Raw genomic sequence first — 24050 nt, 5'->3', positions numbered from 1 at the left:
CTATGGACTGATGAGAAACTCCATCAACACTTTATGGAGGGAATTAACACCAGTGTGTGTGTGTGTGTGTGTGTGTGTGTGTGTGTGTGTGTGTGTGTGTGTGTGTGTGGGTGCGTGCGTGCAGGCTGCTAACTCAGGTCAGAAGGAGTCAGCAGGGACCAGAGCAGCAGCTGTAAAAATACTTTATAGGAGGAATTAGAGCCGATCATCATTAACCCGTGTCCAACACGGAGCGATAAAAAGACGAGTGGAGAACCTCACTGAAGCTTTTTGCCGCTGGTGAGGGCCGGACACTGAGCTCGGGGGGATTCTGACGGAGGAATGAGAAGTTAACGAACAGAAATCATGCATGTAGATTCACCCAAAGAAGTTCACCTCTGCAGCTCTGTGTGTGTTTAATAATCCCTGATAGAGCAATAACATTGACAATATGTTAATATGCACCACCTTTATTGTCTGTTTAAAAAAAAACATGAACATGCATGCAGGAATAGCAATCTTTATCTGCACTAGTCAACAACTTTTTTTTTTTATTAACAATGGATCACAGTACTGCTTGTATTGGTGAAGGATAATTCTTTTTAACTTTGAAAACTTTTTTGGTTGCTCAGTTTTAATGTAAGACAACTCCCAGAGCAGATTTTCAGACCAAAACAAATGCTCTCTATGTAAAAAAAATAAATTGCTACATTAACCCCAAACAGTCAAAAATAAGTTCAGACCGGGGAGAAGTTATGGTGCATTCCATCTAGCTCAGACCTCAGATCCAGGTGCTGGGAATGACATCACACCCCAGTTAACTATGGTTGCAAGTTGGCAACATGAACACCTCCAGGAGCAACTTTCTTTTGTTAGCTAATACCAGGCGATAACAACACACTACGTGATAGTGTGCACACGAAAATAACATGTCCAGAGATAGAACTTGCATGATACTATTGATGTGATTGATTTAATTACACAAAAAGACGACTAAGTTGCTAATAAACACTATAGTTACGGATTAAGCCTTACTGTTGATGCACGTAGCAGCCATGTTGGATTTTAACCTAGGCTACTGAAGGTTCTCCAAGTTTCCAAGTCGGGGGCCATTCTTGATGATCTATCACACCTGCAACTTGGAATTTCCAACTCCCAAGATCAAATGGAACTCACCATTACTATCAACATTTTTAGAGTTTTGATTTTTTTCAACAAGCAAGGAGCGTTCTCTCTTTTGTTTCTTTTTCTGCACAAGAAAGTGTCTGTTAAATCAAATAAAAAGCTGCTGATTAGCTGCGTGGTCGTTATTTCCAGCTGACACCGTACATGGTTTATTTGCAGCAGCCGCTCGGTGCGGCGATGACCGTTCCTCACGCAATGAGGAAGTGACATTTTAATGTGGAGAATAGATAATGTTTTATTAGCGGCCTGCCATCAGCTGCAGGTGAAAGCTGCTTTTATTGGACTCCTTCTCTCCTACTCTTCCAGCTCTCTGTGCAGAAATGAATGTACATATCAACATTAAGCACCTCTCACATCCAGGCACAGGGTCCCTGCACGCCCACTCTTATGTCCCCCGGTCAGAATTTTCCCACATTGCCCTCAGCCAGACGAATCAAATCTCTTCTCCAGCTACAGCTGTTGTGTGTTCACATTTGTGGATGTTGCTAAAATGAATCTGAGGTGATGTTCAGGACGTGTTGGCCCTGCAGCCTGCAGCAGCGTTACTGTTTTTCGATGGAGAGCAAAGAGAGCAAAACAAAGAGAATAAAGTGTGAACACAGCAGGAGTCAGACTTCACACACCGCTGCTTTTTCATGCTCTTAGTTCATACAATCACACACACTTTTCAGGAGTCACTGATGTGAGTGTTTTCACATCCAACCTGTTTGCTTTGGTCTGAACAAACTCAGGTGTTTGGTTTGCTGTTATTGTTGTGTGAAATCCGTCAGTCAGAACCGGCCACGCAACCGCGCCGATGATGCCTGAAAACAAACTGCATGTTGGCTGCAGATTCTTTGTGAGAATGCAATCCATTAGAGGGCTGTGAATCAGTTCAAGCTTGAATTAAAACCTCTAAACAGAGATACATTTCTCAGTCCTTATATTGTTTTAATGACCAATAGGGTACACAAACTTACAGAATGTCTCCTGTAAGTTGCTTTAGAATACAGAAAAGTAACTGCAACTTAATCATTGGGGAATTCAGTTAAAGAGTGTCCACTTAAAGTTGTTGTTTCTGTCACTGACAGGCTCAGATTGTTATTCTCGGATTGTAAGTGTTTGACAACATTATAAGGATCCCCACAGAGCGCCCTTTTTGTCAAAGAGGAAGATGCATGGAGCCAATAACAGCTCTCACATCCTTCACTGACTGTAGGCTTTAAGACTCATTTGACACAGATTTGTTTTCCTCACAAACACAGGATTTGCTTGTCTACTGATGCTTCATCAAGTCATCAATTTGTTTCATAACACAAAAAATGGAGGCAGCACTAGATTATCGACTCTCTTGTTCTACAGGTAAAAATGACCAGTTTGTGTCAATGCAGTCTGGTGATTTTTTAGAGAGCAATGTAAAGACTTTTGGCCAAAAGAATCTGCAGCCAAACAGGAGCTCTGCATCTGTAGGCATTTTACTGTCATGATGTCAGACACAATAAACAGTCAGGGCCTGTCAGGTAAAGATAAATGCTTATAGGACACACTTTGAACACATTTGCCCTGAAATATTTTTTGTGGTTGTGTGTTCAAGCAATCTACTTGTAGGCCTACAGTTGATTTGTTATGGCACATATAGGCCATGTATACCCCAAACTACCTAAAGATAGAGGTCAGGTTTCACAATGTATCAATTAAATGGTTAAAATGAAAATTTAATCAGTATTTCGGTCCTCAAAAGTTGTTGTGTTTCTGATACAAATTAGGAGAAGATACTTTTTTAAGGTCATATCGTTTTGTCTCCTGAAACCGACCATCTGAGATTATACTGTTAAAAAAAGGAACTTATTCAACTCTAAAGAGTAAGATAAAGTAGTGCAACTTTGGATAGTGCAATGGAAAAAAAGTGGCATCCCTAAGCTAAGCTGATTATTGTTTGTGGAGGTGAAATTTTGCAGCAGCCGCCCGTGAACTTCAGGAGAGTTTCTTGCACACTCTGTGCATCCGAAGCTCCGCCAATAAGCTAAACACAGCCTGTCCCGTATTGTCTCAGCTTACTGGGCTTGTAAACACCGTCAATAACTGCAGCTAAATCCCAGCAGGGGTGAATCTGACTGCTCCGCCTCGAAATGGTTCACCACCCTCCCAGCTGTGAGACGGATGTAAATATGTAAAGAGAGGGAAGAAAGGCGTCTGCTTCTTTGCAAACTAATTATACATCTGTACAAAGACACTGTACAGAATACACTGCGCGCACATCTCATGAAAAAGTATTTTCTGTGCCTAATTTGTCTTTCTTTTGGTAAAAGAAATGATGTGAGGAGAGAGTTTTAGTGTTCACTGTGAGCACATTTTACTTTCATGCTTTTTAACAGATACACATATACACCCAAACACTAAACGTGTGTGTCTCTTACCTGTGAGACTTTGTGTATCTTCCCCACCTGCTGTTCAGTTTCTCATGCAAATCAAATTCAGGTTACACTCTTTGGTACTCAGTGAATTACTTAGTCATTTGTAGATGATTCTGTGAACATTTGGAATGATTCTTATGTCAATGACCAAGGCCTTGGATCAACCCTGAATTCATGAGGTGTTGGACACACAACGATAAAAATAAGTATCTGAGTTGGAAAATACGCATGAAAGCCTTCTCAAGTCAGAACAACAACTCGGTAAAGAATTAGATGCATTACTTTCCGACTTGATGTCATATTCTTCATCACATGGAGGCCAAAAAATATTTTGTTGATGTTTAGACAGTTTTTTTTAATTCACATATTGCACATCAACGTTTTGCTCAAGTATAACTTGTAACATTGATTTTCCATACATCTCCTTTGTAACATCCATATGTTCTGTTGTTGTTGTTACTTCTAACAGTCCAACTTTCAGTAGTGAAAGCACATGAACACACTGAAGTCGGAAGAAGGTCTTCCCAACTTCGAATCTAGGACCATCCGGAGAGCACATGAATGCAGCATAAATACTCAAGGGGAGGGCAGAGCATTAGGCACAGGTGAAACTATTAAGGAGGAAACACTGAGGGAAGGAGGTGGAGGATGCATATTGAGACACAAAATAAAACTATGAGACATGAAACATGAAACATAAGATTACAACAATAGAACTTAACTGGAGCAGAGATATTATTTTCTTCTAGTGTTCTTACTGCAATGGCTGTATTGTTTCACTTCTTTTAAGAAAGGAAGATTTGTTGGGATGGCATCCAGAATCCCTGAAATTCTCATTAGGGCGTAAGTTTTAATGCTCAAGATTCAAGAAATTGCTGCTGTTAGGGCATGCATTGTTATCTGTTTTTTATCATCTCTATTTATGTTTGATTTTTTTATTGTCTTTGTAACTGCAGGACAGAGTCAAAGACAAATTTCCCTATTGAAACATTAACAGTAAATCTGTTATTATCATATATTCATTTGAAGATGTTTATTGTCACGCTGACGGGTTGCACTGTGGGTACAATCATGTGAAAACCCTTTAAACAGTAAATAGGAAATATAAAAGACATAAAATATGATGAAATAAAATAAAGTTAAATTAAAAAAAGAAATAGAGTAAGCAGTCATAACAATTAAGAAATCAATAAAACTGTCAAAATAACAGAGAGGCTACAATGGACATAGTGGAATCGACTCTTGGTCATTCTATGAGGAAAACTGACTTGACTCAAATAACACTTGAGTAAAAAGTTGATATGAAATATGGGAATAAATTAAGTTATTTGACTATTCAAACATCAATAATTCTGCTTGTCTGCATCATCTGACATTGAGTTTGTAAACTTCAGTTTGTGAATGCAAAATGTATTTTAGAATAGAATAGAATAGAATGTCTTTATTGCCATTATACAATTGTACAACAAAATTATTTGGCTTCACCTTAAAGTGCACACACATACAAGCATCCACAGCTAAAAAACAACAAAAGAAGAAAATAAAAAAAAGGAACTCTCATTCAGGTAAGATGGGCAATGTATGGTAGGAGTTATTTACAGGTAGTAGCATAACAGAATATAAATAGATACAGCAGAAATCTAAAATAAATATTGCACAGTATGATATGTAAAATATTGCAGAAATATAAATTAAATATTTCACAGTATGAAATGTAAAATATTGCAGAAATATAAAATAAATATTGCACAGTATGAAATGTAAAATATTGCAGACATATAAAATAAATATTGCACAGTATGAAATGTAAAATATTGCAGACATATAAATTAAATATTGCACAGTATGAAATGTAAAATATTGCAGAAATATAAAATAAAATAAATAAATGTTCTGCTATGAAGCAATAAAGGTGCTGCTGTGCCTTCTTGGTGATCTCAGAGATGTTGGGAGTCCAGGAGAGGTCAGCAGAGATGAGGGTGCCCAGGAACTTGAAGGTTTGGACCCTCTCTACACAGACACCATTGATGTGGAGGGGAGCTGGGTCTGCACAGTGCTTCCTGAAGTCGAAGATGATTTCCTTTGCTTTCGTGGTGTTCAGTGTCAGCTTGTCCACTGAACACCACGTTGTCAACTTCAGGATCTCATCCCTGTATGAAGACTCGTCTCCCCCTGAGATTAGTCCAACCACAGTGGTATCGTCTGTGAACTTGACGATGGTGTTACCGGGGTGGGTTGGGCTACAGTCGTATGTGTAGAGGGAGTACAGTAGTGGGCTCAGCACACACCCCTGTGGAGAGCCGGTGCTGAGTGTGTGGGTGAAGGAGACGTGGGGGCCAAGTTTAACAGTCTGGGGACGGTTTGTGAGGAAGCCTTTTATCCATGAGCAGGTGTGTGAGTGGAGGCCTAAGTCCGACAGTTTTTTAATCAGAATGTCCGGGATGATTGTGTTGAAGGCTGAGCTGTAGTCAATGAAAAGTAGCCTTACATAGCTCCCCTGGTGTTCCAGGTGGCTCAGCGCAGTGTGGAGAGCTATGGCTATGGCGTCCTCTGTGGATCTGTTTGCTCTATAAGCAAACTGGTGTGGGTCGAAGGTCTGAGGAAGGCTGGCTTTGATTTCATTTCTAGTTCAAAAAGTTATTTTAAAAAGGGGCCTCCAAGTGAACTTTCTCAGTCGGATATCTCACCTTTGCGATCTTTCTAACTCGTCTTAAATGCAGGGTCACCTCCACTTGTGTTGGACTGACACTAATAGGTCATTTCTGGCATCAAACTTTGGACTCGGTTTCTATGTTGATAATGAGAATATAAATGAAATAAAAATGTTCCACTCTTTTAAAAATGTGTTATATTTGGTGGTTAAAAGAACTAACGTAACCTTGAATCTCAGCTCATGCCTGGTTTACAGTTAAATAAAGGTCTGAGCTGAGTGTCAGCGTCCAGATGTGCAGAGCGGCTCACTCCGGCTGCTGACGGCGACCTTCTTGTGTTTTGGATCTCATGCCGGCGCTGCAGATGCCTTTTGTTGTCGCCTCTTAACTCGGCACTCCAGGAGCCTGACACTTAACAATCTGGAGCTCATAATGTGCAGCGAGGAGGAGCGCTACTCTCCCAGCATGCACTCTGTGTTCTTTCCTGCTCAGGTCCATGCCCTGGAGGGACGGGATAACGATTCATGCAAAGAGTTGTGTCGAGGTTCTGTTTTTTTTTTTATTTTAACTTTTTCAGAGCTCAACTGCAGCTCGAGATAATGTGTCAGTGAAATTTCTCCTCGCTTGGTTGCACATTTCTTTCACACTTGTAAAAACATCAAGGATGTATTTTTTTTTCCTTTTTAAATTTGATGGCAAAAAAAAGGAAACAACATGTCCGCACTTGCAGGTGGATTGCTGAATACGGCAGAAATTTCAATAACTGTGTTCTGTTTTGAGCAGCATGATGGGAACTATGTCTTTGGTGCCTCCACTTTTTTCTCTGGGCAGCATGAAATGGCACATTTCATCCTGCAGGCTTTGTAACAGTGCTAAGATTTGAGCCGTACCCCGACAGAGGACGGGGGGGGGGCAGCAAAAAGAAAAGTGTCCTTCTTGTGAAAAGTTGATGACATGTTGGGCTCACTTGTCGCTGAGACTGGCAGCTCAAAATCCAAGCTGTCAGTTTGGTCTTTGACAGCTAGTCAAAACTGAGGGAGAGGCTCGGTTTGATTTCCTCAGAGTTTAGATCACATTGTGTCACCTCCACTCTTTCAGGTGTCATCTTCTGTTTGGCTGCAGTCAGATAAAACCAGAGCAGGGAAATACATTCAAACATTTCAACTACAGCGTCTCTCCTCTCTGAAAGCCTGAAAGCACTGAGGATGATAATATAATGTACATATCATCTGTAACAGGATTCATGTCAATGTGATGTAAACATAAAGCTGATAGGTTGTCAATCCCAGTTGCCACTTTTAAAGGAAAAGTCTCAGGGATATGGAACCACATATGCTACATATATATGTAACCCAAATACGGTGCATTTTTAAGTATTTATTTTTCTGCTATTTCAGGAACATGAAAAGTGTCCAGCTCTTTCAATAAATGAGTGATCCTTAGAAAATACACTTGTTTTAAAGATTTACCTCTGCAGGAACAATTGGCCATTAAGTTGAGAGCCTCAGACATGGCATGGACGCAAGTCAATCTTGGACGCATGAACCTGAAGAGGATACTTCTAGGAGTGCATGGATTAAAAAAAAAAAAAAAAAAAAATCTTTAAATCAATTTCTGGAAAGAAATAAACATATCACCATAACGTGATGAAATACATCAATTTTTCAACTCCAGAGGTTGCTGCTTGGTCAGCCCCTAGAGACCCCTAGGGCTGCCCACGTGAGCCATATTCTTTTACAATTGAACCTACTAAAATGTTTCAGGTGCTATTGTACACTTACATACCTAGTTCTCACACCTTCAGAAGAAGTACTGTGGTTCTCACACCTGCAGAAGAAGTAATGTGGTTCTCACACCTGCAGAAGAAGTACTGTGGTTCTCACACCTGCAGAAGAAGTACTGTGGTTCTTAATCATTCAGAAGCAGTTCTGTGGTTCTTACTCCTGCAATAGCAGTACTGGATTGTAAGTACATTTTTGAGTAGAGTCCATTATCTTGGGCTGACATGTAAGTTATTATTTACATTATTTAACAACTCTGTTATTTGTCTACCAATCTTGATTGAGTTTTATCCAAATTATTGAATTCATTGTTTTTGGTGGGCATTAGTATCCAAAACTACTTCCAACCCGTCATGTTTTGACAGACAAAACCCCCCTTGAATAGTATTGGAATTTTTTAAAAGGTGTGGTGTAAATAAAGGTAGATTGACTGAGAATGGACCCACCAAAGAAACAACTTGAACGCATGTTTACAGTACTGTGCTGGAGGACTCGTTTCTTCTCCTTCTCCTGATAAGCTGAGGTGTTTATTTAAATGCAGAAAGAGCTCAGTGTGCCGAGATCTTCTTTGCTAAAAGCAGACGTTACATAAAGAGAAGTAATGCAGTGTGAGCTTCCTTTCTTCTGACGTTAATTCACTTCTTACAGAAAAGCTCTTTAATGGGCTCTTATAGACTCTCCCTAAAATACCGAGCGCAGTCACGTCCACTGCAGACATTAATCCATAAACTTGTACAGTATGTAATTTTACGCTTCGGAGTCATTTCATGTCTCTGTGACTTTAATGGTTCTTACAGATAAACAGAAGTGAGCGCTGCTCTTCTCTGAGCTTATGAAAGGTTTACGCTGAAGCCGTTTGTGGATCCAGAGTTAAATCCAGGACTTCGTATGTGACATAAAGGCAGATAAGAGCGGAGGGATGATTAGGGATTTTGCTTTTGGTAATTAAACGATCTCATTACTCCGAGGATCAGATTAAGCTGAGAACTTTTCAAACCACTTCTGAGAGTCTGAAGCCCTGATTGGAGCTCAACAGTTAAAAACAAACAGCAATAAATCACTGCGTCAATCAGCTCCGTGTTGAAATGCTACAAGCGGAGGAATCTGCAGAGCAATAGATTTCAAACTTTGGTTGTTTCAATAAGTGGCTTAATGATGTTTGATGTTTAACAAGACTTTAGAAAGTAAGGACACTGACACTACAAGGTACCATGGAATGAGTTCCCTGAACCAACCATAGAAGGGGACTCTAAGAGTGGTGTGAAAGGAATGTGAAATCGACTTGTTCATTTGTTAGGGAAGAAAAAAAAAGACTTGAAAATAGATGCTAAAGGGACCTTGTAGCAGAAGCCTAAGGGTTCCTGGATGAACCTTAAAGCAGTCAATAGAGGGTACCTTGAAATTGGCCCAAGAGCTTTCTAAAAAAAAAAAAACGACCAAATATTGTGTTAGAAAGGAAGAAAAAATACTTATAAAGAGATGTGGAGGGGACTTAGCAGATGCTTGAGTGTACCTTGTAAAGGATGCTAAAGGGTACCTTGAAACAGATGCAGAAATTACTTTTAAACAGACATAATAAAGCGTTAGAAGTGAAGGAAACAGATATTTTAGCAGATGCTAACAAAGTCATGAAATCAAAGAAACAGTGTTTAAAAGAGATACAAAAGGGTGACTTCTACAGGCACTAAAGGAATGGAGCCTTAAACAGATACTGACAGGTATCTTAAAACAGATACAAGAGACCTTAAAGAGTTCCAAGAAATCAACATAATGAGAAAGAAAAGAATAAAACAAGTGCAAAAAAATAATTATATACTGTGTATAAGGTTCTAGCAATCTCACAAGTGCTTTATATTTTCTTAAACACAACTAAATCAACAAATGGTAGCAGTTGTAAAACCACCTGTTGTATGCGAACTGTTTGTTTGAGTCTACACATTTTATATATTTACAATAAAGCAAATTAAATAAAACACTAGATCAATCCAGAACACTCCTCATAACTCGTATTCACAAACATTGTCAAGACACTTTATTTGGCTTAACTGGATTAAATTTTTTTTTTTTTTTTATAATAACAGGCCTGACAGCAGCTCACCGACTCTCTGTGCTGCCAGTATACTTTCTCATCCAGGGTGAGATGACAGCTGGATTTTTACATAAAAACCTGGACGGGTGCAGCTTTAACAGACTGTTGAAGCTCAGAAAATACAAAAAATCTGAGCTTTGGAGCCTGAAGCATTCGCTGTGAAACGCAGGTTTGACCAAACAGCTGCCAAAATGGTGTGCTGCGGCGTTCGAGGCCAGCTTTTCCATTAGCGCTGGATGTTAGTGAGGTGTAGCCCACGGTGAAGGCTGATGTTGGCATCACCACATGAACACTCACTATTCACACACACACACACACACACACACACACAGACACACACACACACACACACACACACACACACACACACACACACACACACACACGCACACACACAAAGGAAAACAGGAAATGCAACAGGGAGTAATGTGGAACAGATTTGACAAGTGTGCAGCCAGCCACCTCAAACTGCCAACCACAGCAGACGACAAATGGAAGACAAATGAAAGACAGAAGGAGATAAGGTGGTAGAAAAAGTAATGCAGAATGTTAAAAGAACAACACAACAATCTCAGGCAATGAATTGTTAAAATGAAAAATTACATCCATCCACAAATCCATCCATTCGTCTCTGACTTGAGGATGCAGACGCTAATTACAGCTGCACAGTTACAAGCCAGGCACCGTGGATCGATACCAGCCTCAGCGACCTGCAGAGGGGCGAGGGAGGGCCGAACGAGGGAGGGGGAGAGAGGGGAGGGCTGCATGTCTGTCCTTAGTTTATTGAATTTCCACTTGCTATACAACACGGTGCTAAACAGAGGCACGAACAGCCCGCAGCCCTTCACAGCGTACCAGCGGCACACCGGACCACACACACACACACACTTTCTCTCACCACCAAGGGCAGTGTGTTCAGTTTCACTCATTATCTGCGTCTTATCCTCAACCTAACCCTTTTAATATTCTATCTAAACCACCAAACAAGAGATTCCTTTGAACAACAGTCTGAAACATGTCCTACTCTCTGTTTGAAAAATGCATGTATATGGAAAATGCAAACGTGCACCCAGATGACTTCTGTGCTGAGGACAGGACTTAAAGCGAGTTAGTGCTCTTGTCAAAGGACGAACAAACTTTATAATTAAATAAATAACATTCTGTGTTTCAAACTGTCCTGATTTTTAAAAAGCTTTTGTTCCATCTTCTTGCAAAAGACAACTTTGCACCCCAAAACCTGGTCCTCTCTGACAAAAAAGTGCTGACATTCAGCTGAATGTAAATATGTGGAAAATGACCACACAACAGCGCTCCAGCACAGAAGTTGTCATTAAATGGTCTTACTTTTCCTCAACTGGTCTCTTTCTTGCAAATGTAGTGTTTCACATTCACAGGTAAACCTTTCAATAAGAAAAAAAAAAAAAAGAGTCCTGACTTTTTTAAAAACTACAACGACCATGCAAAAATAGTCCCCCCCTTTAAAACATCTTCCATATCTTGGGAATTTCCAACCTTGCAATTCACCATGGTCCAAAACTACATTATTATTCTATTCTTAACATTTCTCGCTTTGAGGAAAAACCTTTAAAAAGAGCACTGAGAACATAAAAAAACATTGATTATTTTGTTTACTTGATGCTAAAAGAAAAACTGAACGTTTAAAATGAGACCGTCTTAAACACTACCTTTTCTAAAACACAGCAGGTTGTGGTAAGGAAGACAGAGCCTTTTCAGCCCGTTGTAGCGATCGATGGAGATGGCAGTGGTGGAGGTGGCCGACCAATCAGCTGCCTGATCTGCAGGCTGCTCCCGGCACCTTTCTGCACCCGGGCTCAGCCACTGACAGCCGCCTCCATCACTCCTGATGTGAGGTTGTAAAAAAAATCGAGTCGGGCATGCTTGTGGCGCTGATACTTTGATTACCCCGAGGTCTGCAGCTGCCGCTTTGTCCAATTAGTGTTATGGATGAGCTTCTTCTCATCAGTGGACCCGCCTCCTCTGCTTTCCTTCGTGTCGTTCCCTGTGCTGACCTCCTGGACCTGGAGCGAGGGGGGAGGGGGGAGGGGGGTGGCCACCAGACCTCAGGGACCTTATCCAGGAATTCTTCCAGGGAAGGTGAGTCTTGGAAGTCGGCTGGCTTTTACAGAAATTGACGCCTCAGAGGCATGTTGGACTCAGATTGTAGACGTGTTGCTTTATGTCCGTTGAGGACAGAGTGGAATTGACACAGCGGCATGTTTCCACAGAAACATCCATCAGGAGCCAGCAGCCTCCGAGTCGATCTTATTAACTCAGTAATCCATCTGTTCCATGAATCATTAAGGCAAGAAAACCAGCAGGTCAAAAATACACACACATATACACACAAATACACCACATACACAAGACACCAGAGGAAAATAATGTTGCACATACTGTGATGGAAAAACAGAATCAGTGTGTGAAAGGCTGCAAGATGAGATTTTTTGCCAATAAAGGGGAATTCTGTAGAAGCTATTCCCATATAGACCATGAACATATTAGAAGTACAGATGAAGTTCAGGTGTTGACCATTGTGCAGGATGTTCTCTTCCAGGAGGCCATTAAAAATCTTCCAGGAGGCCTGAGAAGTGTTAAGTCTATACACCATAGACTGTTAAAAACATGGATGTTGTCTCAGTGATGTCACCCACTGATTTCTGAAGCCCAAAGATGGTGGTCACCATGTTGGAAATGCTGACTCTACCTAACTTTCAATAAACCTAGAAAGATAGAGGTGGAGCTTAGGTGGGACCTAAGCCTCGTGGCAAACAGCTACAACACATCCAACGTGTCAGTCCACTGACTGCCATAATATAATAAAAACTGTACAGGGTGGGAAACTTTTTGTCATTCATCAATGTGTACCAATGAATCAGGTCATGTAAGGATGCCTGAAGTGGGAGGTTTTTGCATTTCACGAGTGCTAAGTTCATCGTACTGTCTGCGATTTGGCCAAAGCTGAGGGATCATTTTGTGAGGCTGTTTTGGCCAAATAAACAGGAAAGTAGCAATATTGTTTTTGTTATTATCTGCTGCGAGGCTGTGTGGTGTTGATAATTAATGAGAAGAGTGAGGGGTGTAATGATGACATTTTTGTTCTCTTTGTGCAGGCACATGTGAAGTAGGGGGTGCTGAGTTTGCTGCAGCACCCCCTACAGCTTGTGTGGATAAATAAAGGATTATCTTATCTTATCTTACAGTTAATCACAATGAAAACCATCAGCTCATAGAAAACTTTCTAACTTACTTACTTATACTTCCTCCAGATACAACTTACTGAAGGTTGGAGCTCTGCCTTTGTTGCCCACACGTTGATGTAGGTTTTTTTAACACAATCAGAGAAATTAGAGGATGTGTGATCATCCTGTCAGACCAAGCAACATAACTACATGTTACCCTTGATTTTTGAGTTTTAGCTAATGACGTTGATTTTTGTTTAGAACAAGCCCTGAGAGTGATAGAGCTCATAGAGGCGAGCGCGAGGGAAGGAGCCATTGTGAGCAGAGGTGGAGAAATGAAACAGAATCCTCAATTGATCATCTGTTCTAATGTGTCTCAGTTTACCAGTGAAGTTTGTCAAGTCTGTAAACAAATTGATGCTCTCCAAACCCCTCCAACATGTGATGAGTGCGGGTGTTAGTCTGTGTGTCACACATGTATGTGTGAACTTTCAGTTTGAGGTTTGTTGTCTGTTGAAGTGTGAAATGCTCTTCAATGGGTCCAAGCTGCTTTTAAAACAAAGTATCTCAATAAGTATCAATAATCCTGAAATGAATCCATAAAATATGAACGTGGCAGCACAAGGTTTGACGTTATCATATAGATTGACTTCTCTCAACTAAAAACAGACAGCATGTCACTCAGAGAGAGAGTGAGGGAGAGCGATGCACACTATGACTCTAAGCGCTTCTCTCCAGTGCGTTTTGAGCGATTATTGTGATTGCGCCGGTGTGCCCAAGGCACTGTGCATTTTTGATGCATTGTTTTTTTTTTTGTCCTCCTCTCTGTACTCTCTTTGTGCTCCAGGACCTCAGGATTTACAAATCGACTACTCAGGTCATACAACTCAAATCCACCCACCACCTTCACATTTTATGTGACTAAACGACTTTACGAAATATTGCCTTGTATCCAAAGTTACCATTTAAAACACCTGTGAGAAGTGACAACACAAAGCAACAAACTGATTGAAGCTGCAGTAGACCAGCAACTCCAGTTTTCTGTAGTGTAAAACTGATGTTTTTGTGAATGGAGTTTGGTGAAGAGAGTAATGTAACAGCTGTTTTTTACGAGAAAATAACCTTAATCTTGGGCAGGCTGTGGCTCACTTAGAGTAGGTGGTCTTCTAACCGGACGGTCGGGGGTTCGATCCCCAGCTCCTGCAGCTAAATGTCCAATGTGTCCTTGGGCAAGACACTATACCCCAAGTTGCTCCCTCTGCTTTGTCAGTGGCATATGAATGTGTATGAATGGGAATACTTCTGATAGTCACTTTACATAGCAGCTGTAAAAGCGCTTCGAGTTGTCAGAAGACTAAAAAGCTATACAAGCTGAAGTCCATTTACCATTTACCATCTTAAACAAAAGTTATATTTCTGTAGTGAATAACAATCTGAGCCTGTTAATGATAAAAACAACAACTTTTAGTGGATGCATTCTGAGCCATCGAGAATTATGTTGCAGACATCACAGCCTGTTTCCCTGCTGCTGAATGAAGAAATCTATCAGAGATATTCCTAAACTTTATGTAAACGTTTGTCTTATGAACAAACAAAAAAATAGCACAGACTTCCCATTTTAGGCCTCATTGGCTAAAACTGCTTTCAAACTGCTTTTGCATATCCAACCTTGTAGCACTTGTTTTGATTTATTTAATCACTAGCTGCTCTGAGTCCCATATCTAGCTGGATGCATGTAATCAGATATTTCTCAATAAATTATGAATGAAAAAAGATAAAAACCAAACACAGCCTGAAGCCATACACCACAAAACAGCATTCATTTTCCTTGCTTTTCAGTTTACATGCTTAACTATTTTCTTTGACTCTTTCAGGTGAAATAAAGAGTAAATCTTAAAGCTCATGTTTTGCAACAAAGCTAAATGATGTAATTATTATTCTTTGACTGGCATAACAAGGGAATTACACTGCCCTGTTTGAGATTTTCTTGCAGACCAAACTTCCAAATGAATTTATTGTGCTGAACAAATATTAGAAATGTAATTTTTAAAATATATTAGGACAAAAGCAGAGTGAAACCATAGACTGTAAATGTTAATAGATGAAGCCTGAGTGACGTCAGCCATCTGTTACGACAGGGGGTTCCAGTGACCCATCGGCAGCATCCGCCATGCTGGAAATGCTGTCTCAGCCAAACTTTCAGTCAACGACGCTGAGAGCTGGAGCTAAAGCCAGTTTTAAAGCCTCTTGACAAACTGTTACATCACACCCACCAGTCAATCATGTCATCTAGGCGCCAAACTATGGATAACATATATCATTCATAAAATCAAAACGGGGCTGTTAACCCTAACCCTACCCCCCCAGTGTGTCAGTGACGACAATAACTAATCAGACCTATTTTGTTTTATGTACCAGGCTGTAAACATGTTAATTTATGCTGTACAAATTTATTTTTTGTCTGTTGTGTGTATGTGACTTCTGGTGTTCCTGGAGCCAGCCTCAAGCTGACACTCTGCAGGATTTTGCACTTCCGCATTGGCTTCATTTTTCAAGAACGGAGGTTTGCCGCTTGAGTAAAATATGCGGAACAAAGAGGCAGCTTCCATCATAACAGGTAAAACGATGTAACAGTGGAGTTAACGGAAGCCGAACCAGCGAACTACATTTATTCTCCAGTTTGTCACAGTTTCATTATCAGTCTGCAGCTGTAGGTCTCAGCGCTGAATCTCTCCTGGGATTAAAGCTACTGAACACATTTAACAGCCAACTCTCAGCTCCTCTACACTGACTTTACACATAAGCCGAATAAAGCGACAGCAGAGTTCTATGGAGATGCATGAGGCGGACAGAGACGCTAACCAGTGTCCCCAACATTAGCCCAGTTAGTGTCTGACAGTCTGTGGGTAACACGTCCTCCAGTGTTTCCGCCTTCTATCTGCAGAAATAATCCCCTGTCCGATCCACCTGTGACACAAATGAAGCCTCACATGTTTTATTTATGAGTGGTTTTTGAATGCATGTCCTCTGTGTTTCTGACAGCCACAAAGTCGCTAGGAATTCTGGGAGGCTCAGATCTGTCGTCGTTAGGGAGGAGGTCCCAGGGTCGCGTTCTGACGAGGAGGTCGGTCCTGTTGTTTTGGCGCGCAGGGAAACAATACGGATGTGAGACAATGAATAGGTGTTTAGAAGGAAGGCAAATAAGGAAATAGCTTTTGTTTTTACTGTTTCGTCACCCCGACAGATGTGACAGAAAATAAATAGTCCTTGGCAGAAATGTGTGAAGTAAGCTCCATCTCACCGGAGCGCCGCGTGAACAGTAGACTCAGAAACCTAGAATAAAGGCCAAAAACAATCTCATACAGCAAATAGCTCTCTGTTTTTTAACTCTGTGTCTTGTTCATGCATGAAGACGGATTATTTTTTTAACAAGAACATGTGGCTGCAAAGGAGAACAAAAAGCAGAGAATTAATGAAGGACATTGATTGATTGATTGATTGATTGATTAATTGATTTTTAGAACTTTAATGTCAGACGTAGTAGATATTTGTCTTGCATCACAGCGGCTCCATTTGCGACAGAAAAATTAAGAGAAGATACAAAGATTCACACTTGACACAACACTCAAACACAACACAACACTCAAGATACAAACATTTGACACAAATGAGATTAAAATGCAAAACAAACCCATTTTTCCGTCGTAAAGATGAGTCAGAATTTTGTTTTCTTAAGCAATCATTCTTGCAAAAAAAATTATTTAAGATGCTGTCAGGAGACTTTTCTCTATCTGTGCCTTTAGAAGCTTACTCATGTTGAGAAAAGCATGGAGAAACTGCACTGTGACCACATACAAAAAAGAGTGTGAGGAACAAATGTTATTTTTGAGAAGACTTCTTACACTGTTTTAACCAAAGAATGGTTTTCCAGTGCGAGGGAGTCCCAGAGAGCCATGTCACTCTCCTTGACCTTGTGATGGGTCCGTCCAGAAGGTCGGGCTAATTTTTTTTTTTTAATTCAAAAGGACAATCTACACATTATTTAGAGCTGTTTCGTAAAAAGAGCACAGATCTACCGAAACTGAATTGGATGATCGATTCAAAATAGTTCTATATTTTGTATTTCTGTGCAAGTTTACAATTCTGGGTTGCCAATGTATGTCCATCTTTCTAAGGCGTTTTCTAAACATGCAGGAACACACTGCGCCACAGACTTTAGAAAAGGTTTTAGGTGGTAGTAGGGGCAATCCTCAAGAACACGTGCACCTTTGCGCCTGACCTCATTTTAAAACACACGCACCAGGATGTAATAGGCGCAAAAGTTAATTTGCTAATTAGACAAGGTGAGCGCTTGTCGTTAAAATTAAAACTGCATCAGGTGTAAATTAGAAGAGACACCTCAGTACTAAGGGTACTATAGGGCCTTTGTGATGGATGAGTTTTTGGGAGGTTATCGTTTTCCCTTTTTCATTGAGCTATAGGCTAGCAGTTTCCCTATCGTGTCACAGTTTTGTACTTGGGAGAAACTTGTCCGGGACTTCTTTTAATGGAACACATTTTGACCTTCTTGTCAAGCTCGGGTAGAAAACACGAGAATTTCCCAGAATGTCCAACACTCCCATGAAACAACATATGGACAACCTTACATCCATAATACAAGTCAATTCTTTTGGGGTTAACAAACAGAACAAAGTGTGAATAATTTAAACCCCCAGTAGTAAATAAGCGCTGTCGCAATAGAATACTGTTGTAGGATAAAGTGTAATTATAGGAACTGCCAAGGTGTGTCTGTGGCATATGGCAGTGTTTCTCTCTGGGTTTACTGTTGTTTTTCCGCTGGGTTTCAGGGAAGAAGGACGCCTGCCTTTGTTCTGGGATTTGTGACAACAATATGTGATTACTGCTGTTTTATTTATGGCTGCCTGTTTCTCTTATTTCCAGCTTCCTTGTTTCTCTCCCCCACAGAGGATTTCAGCTGCTGCCAACGGCTCCGTCCTCCGTCGGTCATTCATCATTTAAAGGTGCCAGTCAATAAATTATAGGAGTGAATGATTCATTCAGGCACTAAGTGCGAGCAAATACTGTGTAAGCTGCTGTCCGTGTTCATGTTCAAAGGAGGAGCTTCCTCTTTAATTCATCAGCCTGTTTCTCGCTCAAAACTCCCGGGATTCCTCTGGATGCTCCTGTACACTGTAAAATAAAACTCCACTTAAATTTAGCAAATCAACTTGTTTTAAGATATTTTAAGTCTTCTGCTGAATTTGAATTCATGCGGCAGTGATCTTCTGTATGTGTTTGTGATTTTCCTATTCATTGCCATTCATTCTTAAAGAAACTGCACAGGGAACAACTGACTTCTAACAAAAATGTAGATTATACATGTGTGTAAATGCTGAGTTTAGTGAGACTCTGACCCGTCTTGATGTTCGTGATCTTATCCTCTGTATTCTTGTTTAAAAACACGCGCAGACTTGAGGGATGATATCACTACCTGATGAATTCATTTAGAAAAACTGAGTAAATATGACTGTGAATGAAGAAAAAGTTCAGAAATTGTGTTAATAAAGTTCATAATTATTCTGAGACAGTAGCTTTCAAAACATTATGACCCCCATTTCACAGTAATCATTTACAGCCTGTGCAGTTATTAAAAAATGTATGAACATGCCTTCAAGAAGGAGAGGGAGAACAAAGAGTCTTTGTTGTACGTAATGACGTCACATTTTTTGATTCTGTGAATCTAACATTTTTAAAATACTGTATGTTTGTAGATGCAGCTATGTTTGTTTTCACATCTTTCCACGTGATAAGTCGTTACCTGCTTTTTGCAGCAGCACATGTGAAAGTGTGTCTTCAGTCCTGTGTCTTCATTATACTTCTGTAAGGCCTACGGTAGCTCTAAGAGGACATTTATGGATGGATGCATGTCCTTATCGGGCTTCATCGGACCTCATCCCTAAGTACAAGAATAAATAGTCAAACGCCATCAATGTTTAGTGTTTTTGTGCGGGTGTTTTTGAGACTGTGACAGCATGAAGACACAAAGATGAGTGGTTTTTTTTCCCTGGAAAAACTCAGTATACACAGAGCTGTTTGCAGGTAGAACACTATTTGATAGAGGTAAAAATGGTTGTCTAGACAGCACTAAAATAAAACAACCAATTCTTCCAAAGGGAAAAAAAACATATTTTACTTGCTGTATGTGAAATGTTTCACTTTGGCTCAAAGATAGCATTCATGATATTTTTCTGTGAGATGTTTTTTAAATCATGTCCTTTAAATCAGTACATTAATTTCAGTGCACTGTCAACACTGTTGCATGTCATATATTGCAGATGATATCAAACCTGACTGATTTTAATGTATGCAAGTGAGACAGAGAAACACACCGACACCTATCTTCATTAAAATGTAGATTTTTGCAGTGCAACGTGCCTCCCTCTTCCTCCTCCTTTGCTTCACGTTTCTTGATGGTTTACAGTCACTTACATAACTCACAATCCTCTGTTGTGTCTTTTTTTTACAAGAGTGCACGGAGGCAAGTATTCATTTTCATCTGTCACGGTCTTAATATCTGCCGCTGAACGCTCGGCAGAGCCGCTTGGAGGTGCCGCTCGGCGACAAGAGGCGACTTGTTTCGGTTCAGTGTTTGTGGAATAAAAGCAACAGGAAGACAGACAGGCGCTCGGCACCCGAGGCCATAATTATCCTGTTTGTTTCAAGGCCGGCGTTTTTGTTTTATTCAAATCTCCGCAGGGCTGACGAGGCTTGGGAAAGGCTCATTTTACTGTCATGTCAGGTTTGTCAGCTGCAAAGACGCAGCTTTGCATTAAATATCTCGGGCCCTTTGTTACAGAAAGAACTGCAGAGACAACAGAGTTTTAACAGCTCCGCTAAATCTCCTGAAATGAGATGCAGATTTCGGACTTAAAATTAGAATATGATTAAAACTCCTCATCCTTGTGTGGGAATGCATGCTATTGTCAACTTACATTTTACCTTCTGGTCCAAGCAGCAACCTATGGTGCTAAAATATGAAGCCGATGCGTAAGTGCAAAAAACTGTTGTAACTCAAGTGTCCACTTGAGGCTGTCTGAAAACGCCCCAGGTCGACTTGTTCTGTTATTAGATAGTTTAAAGTTGGATCTAGATACGATTCCAAAATGGTGACTGCCATCTTTGGGCTCATCTGGGTCACATGAGGTGGCTAGTTTAGTCATATTATGAAATAAAATGAGGTTTCAAGTACAATCACACAACAAACCGTACATTAATTTGCCTAGGCCTTTGTTATACTTATATACTTTGGGTGTACTTAATGACACCAAGAGGTCAGATCTATCGCTGAAAGGATTCTTTCCGTAATGATGTCAGATACTTAGAAGAGCAATCTGCGCCTCTCAGTGACACAAACAATAACTTTTAACAATGTTTTCACTTTAATGTTTCTCTTTTGTACATGCATGCCAATAAAGTAAAGTTGAAAAACAGACATAATGTTTCAGAATGATGGGGGGCTGTGTCACCAAAATGACAGAGTACAAACACTTTGTTGATGGCTTAAAAAACAACTCAGAGTAAGAGAGAGCTCTGTGGAAGAACAAACTATCTCTCCTCCTTCTCCTCCTGCTGCTGCTGACATGATTATTTCATGTAATGACTTTTCTTTGGAGATGATATTCCGTTGTCTCGCTCGCTTCCTTCCTTCTCCGCCCTTCTTCTTCTTCTCCTCCTTGTCCTCACTCAGCGCTCCCTGTTCGCTCACAATACCGCAGTGAGACCACGATGACTTTCTAATTCTCTGTCTCTGTTTTTCTTTTTTTTTGGTTCCTTTTTTTTCTCCAAATCACACTGCATGGAAAGTAAAATAAGAACAAAGAGTTTTGTCAAGCGGGTGATGTTGTGTGCTGAATTCCAAGGAAGATAGAGGAAAGGTATCTGGGATGAAGATGACAACAAAGAAACAGAGATATAAAAATGATATATAGCTGGATGTGACACAATATTCCAGAACATTCGTGCTGTTGCTGTGTTCCCAAACCGACTTTTACTCATTCTTAATTTAAAGGCTCATGGAAGTGTCACTGCATGCCTTAAACTACATAACCATACATTTGTTAAGCCTACTTGTCAGCATTCAAAATATATGACAGTAAGAAGTGGGAAAAAAATGGCCTACTTCAATAGTTTTTCTGGTTTCACACTTTGCAGAAAAACGTGCAAAAGCAAATAAACAACCTTACAAAAGTAGAATTTGATTCCTGTAAAAGTGTTGCTGCCGCAGCCCTTGAATCTCCTCACAGTGAAAAGTAAAAAGTGTCCCTCTAAAGGACATTTCCACCGGCTATGTGCAAAGTTAACTGAAGCTCACCTCATATTTGGAAACTATTAAACACAAATCATTCTAACTTCAAATCAAAGAACAATAGAGTGAAAATTATGAATATTGACTTTCTTCCAATGTGTGAATCAGTTGGATGGGGAATGTGTCTAATCTTAACTTGCCATGTTGGCTGCTTCAAATTCATCCATGTGGCTCAAAATTGTCCTTGTTGCTAACACACATCACATTCACTATGACACTGCTTATTCACTGTCAGGGTTACTGGCTCTATCCACAGGATCTGTGTGCGCAGTGTTCTGCCTCCAAGGTGGTTTTGCTCCACAGGACAGTGTGCGCCCTTCCCATCTGGGTCAGTTAGCTGTACTCGCCAGTTAACAAGATCACAGAAGAACTACAAGATCACGGAATAAAGGGGGAAACGTGCAAACACCTTGTGGCCTTGTCTTTCCGAGGTAGATTTGCTATTTATTAGGGTCCTATTTTGACGTAATGTTGATAAAGTGATAGGATATACGATCAGGAGTTTATTTTGAAATTGACCAGATGCCCTGTGTGTTCCCTTGTCTGACTTCCTGTCTAGGTCAAATGCTCTGTTCAGCTCTACGTAGGCTTGCTGGGGGCTTAGCAGTAAATGGAACGGAGAAGAGTGGACTGGTGCTGCTGGAAACACAAGCATTGACTAGGGTGCAGTCAGCTGTCCGTCAATTTGGATTGATTGTCAAAGCACCTGATCTTGGAGCACTGGTTAAAGACCACAGTGCTGGCTTAAGAAGACGAGGCTTTTGGAGACTTCTGGGGACTCCTGCCTTCCTGCCTCTTAGACAAACCTTTAAGACAGTATGCTTCTGTTGGGCAGTTATCTTAAATCATTTCTTAGTTGATCCTTACTTTATGATTTAGTTGTTCCATGATAACTTCCTTAGTTTTGACTTTTGTTTGTTTTTAACAGTATTTGATTGGGTCAGTTTGCAGATATAGCTCGTCCCTGCTTTAAGCTGGGGCCTGACATCCACGTTCTACTTACCCTCTCTGTCTATTTTTCCTTCATTTTAGTCATTTCTGGTCAGTTTTACTAGGAGTGCACAGATATATCAAATAGGGAATCTTTAATCTGTGCAATTGCCCCTTTTGATAACATGAAATGGGTCTTGATATTGACAAGGCAAAAAAAGGATGTAAAGGGCTTAAAATATCAGAAAAATTAAATGTTAAGGAACGTACAGATACGTTTAACCTTGAATATAAAGTACAATAAGGATGTGTATGTGTATGTGTAAGAATATGTATTTTGTTAATTTGCAACTGTGAGAGTATTAAGGGCAGCTGCACAGTTTATATGGGATTGAATGAAAATGAACTGCAGTGTGACAAGACTCAAATTTTAAACATTTTTTTACTGTAAAGTTGAAAATGAATGCCAGGACGACGGGAGCTGCGATGACATTCTTCTTCCTCAGCCGCAGCAGGACAGCGATCGTCCTGTCCTGAACACAGCAGGTTCTCCTCACACAGGTGATCCATCAGCTCCTGCAGGGTGGGGCTCTCCATCCTCCCTGTGCTCCAGAGAGCCAATCAGCTGTGAGAAGCCTCCAACCCTCTCCTCTCCGAGCCCAAAAAACAGCTGTTCCTGTGCGATGGGAGGAACAAGGGCAGCGAGGGAGCCCCAGTGTGAGGAGGAGACGCTTTTAGAAATGGCGAGAAGCAGAGAAGCAGCCATATTTAGCGTCCAGGAGAGAACAGGAGAGGATGGTGAGAACAGGAGAGGACGGTGAGAACAGGAGAGGACGGTGAGAACAGGAGAGGACGGTGAGAACAGTGCGGTCCGGACGCCAACACCAGGCAGGTGACATCAAGGACACAAAGGGAGGGAGGAAGGACGGGATGTTCCGAAAGGACGAGCTGTGAGCCCAGAGGAGGAGGAATTGCAGGGGGAGGAAAGAGAAGAAGGTGGAGGAACAGGAGTCAGTTACCTGCAGCAGACCAATCCTGTCATTTTTAGAAACTGGATAATGCAGCATTAAACTAAAAAACTAAACTTTTGTCAGCTACCCAGCTTTGTTCCCTCTAATTTGAGCTTTGATGAATTATTAAAAAAAAAATTTCTTTACTTAGTATATGTTTCTTTTTAAAACAGTGTCAAGTCAAGACAAATCCATTACCTAAAAAGTTGGGATGCTGTGCAAAATGTGAATAAAAAAACAAATGTCACGATATTCAATACTTTTAAACCCTCTAATTAAATCAAAAATCGACTCCTTCACAAAGGCAGAATAAAACAATTCTCAGTTTCAATATTTGACATGTTGTCTTTGTGCAATTTTAAATCAAATATGTAAATAATCACATTTTGTGTTTTATTTCCATTTTACACAACATCCCAACTTTTTAGGAAATGGGGGTTATAGACACAAGAAGACGACCGAATCAA

This window comes from Labrus mixtus, chromosome 10 (genome assembly GCF_963584025.1).
Source record: "Labrus mixtus chromosome 10, fLabMix1.1, whole genome shotgun sequence".
Lineage (NCBI taxonomy): Eukaryota > Metazoa > Chordata > Actinopteri > Labriformes > Labridae > Labrus > Labrus mixtus.
Note: the sequence above shows the minus strand (reverse complement) of the source record.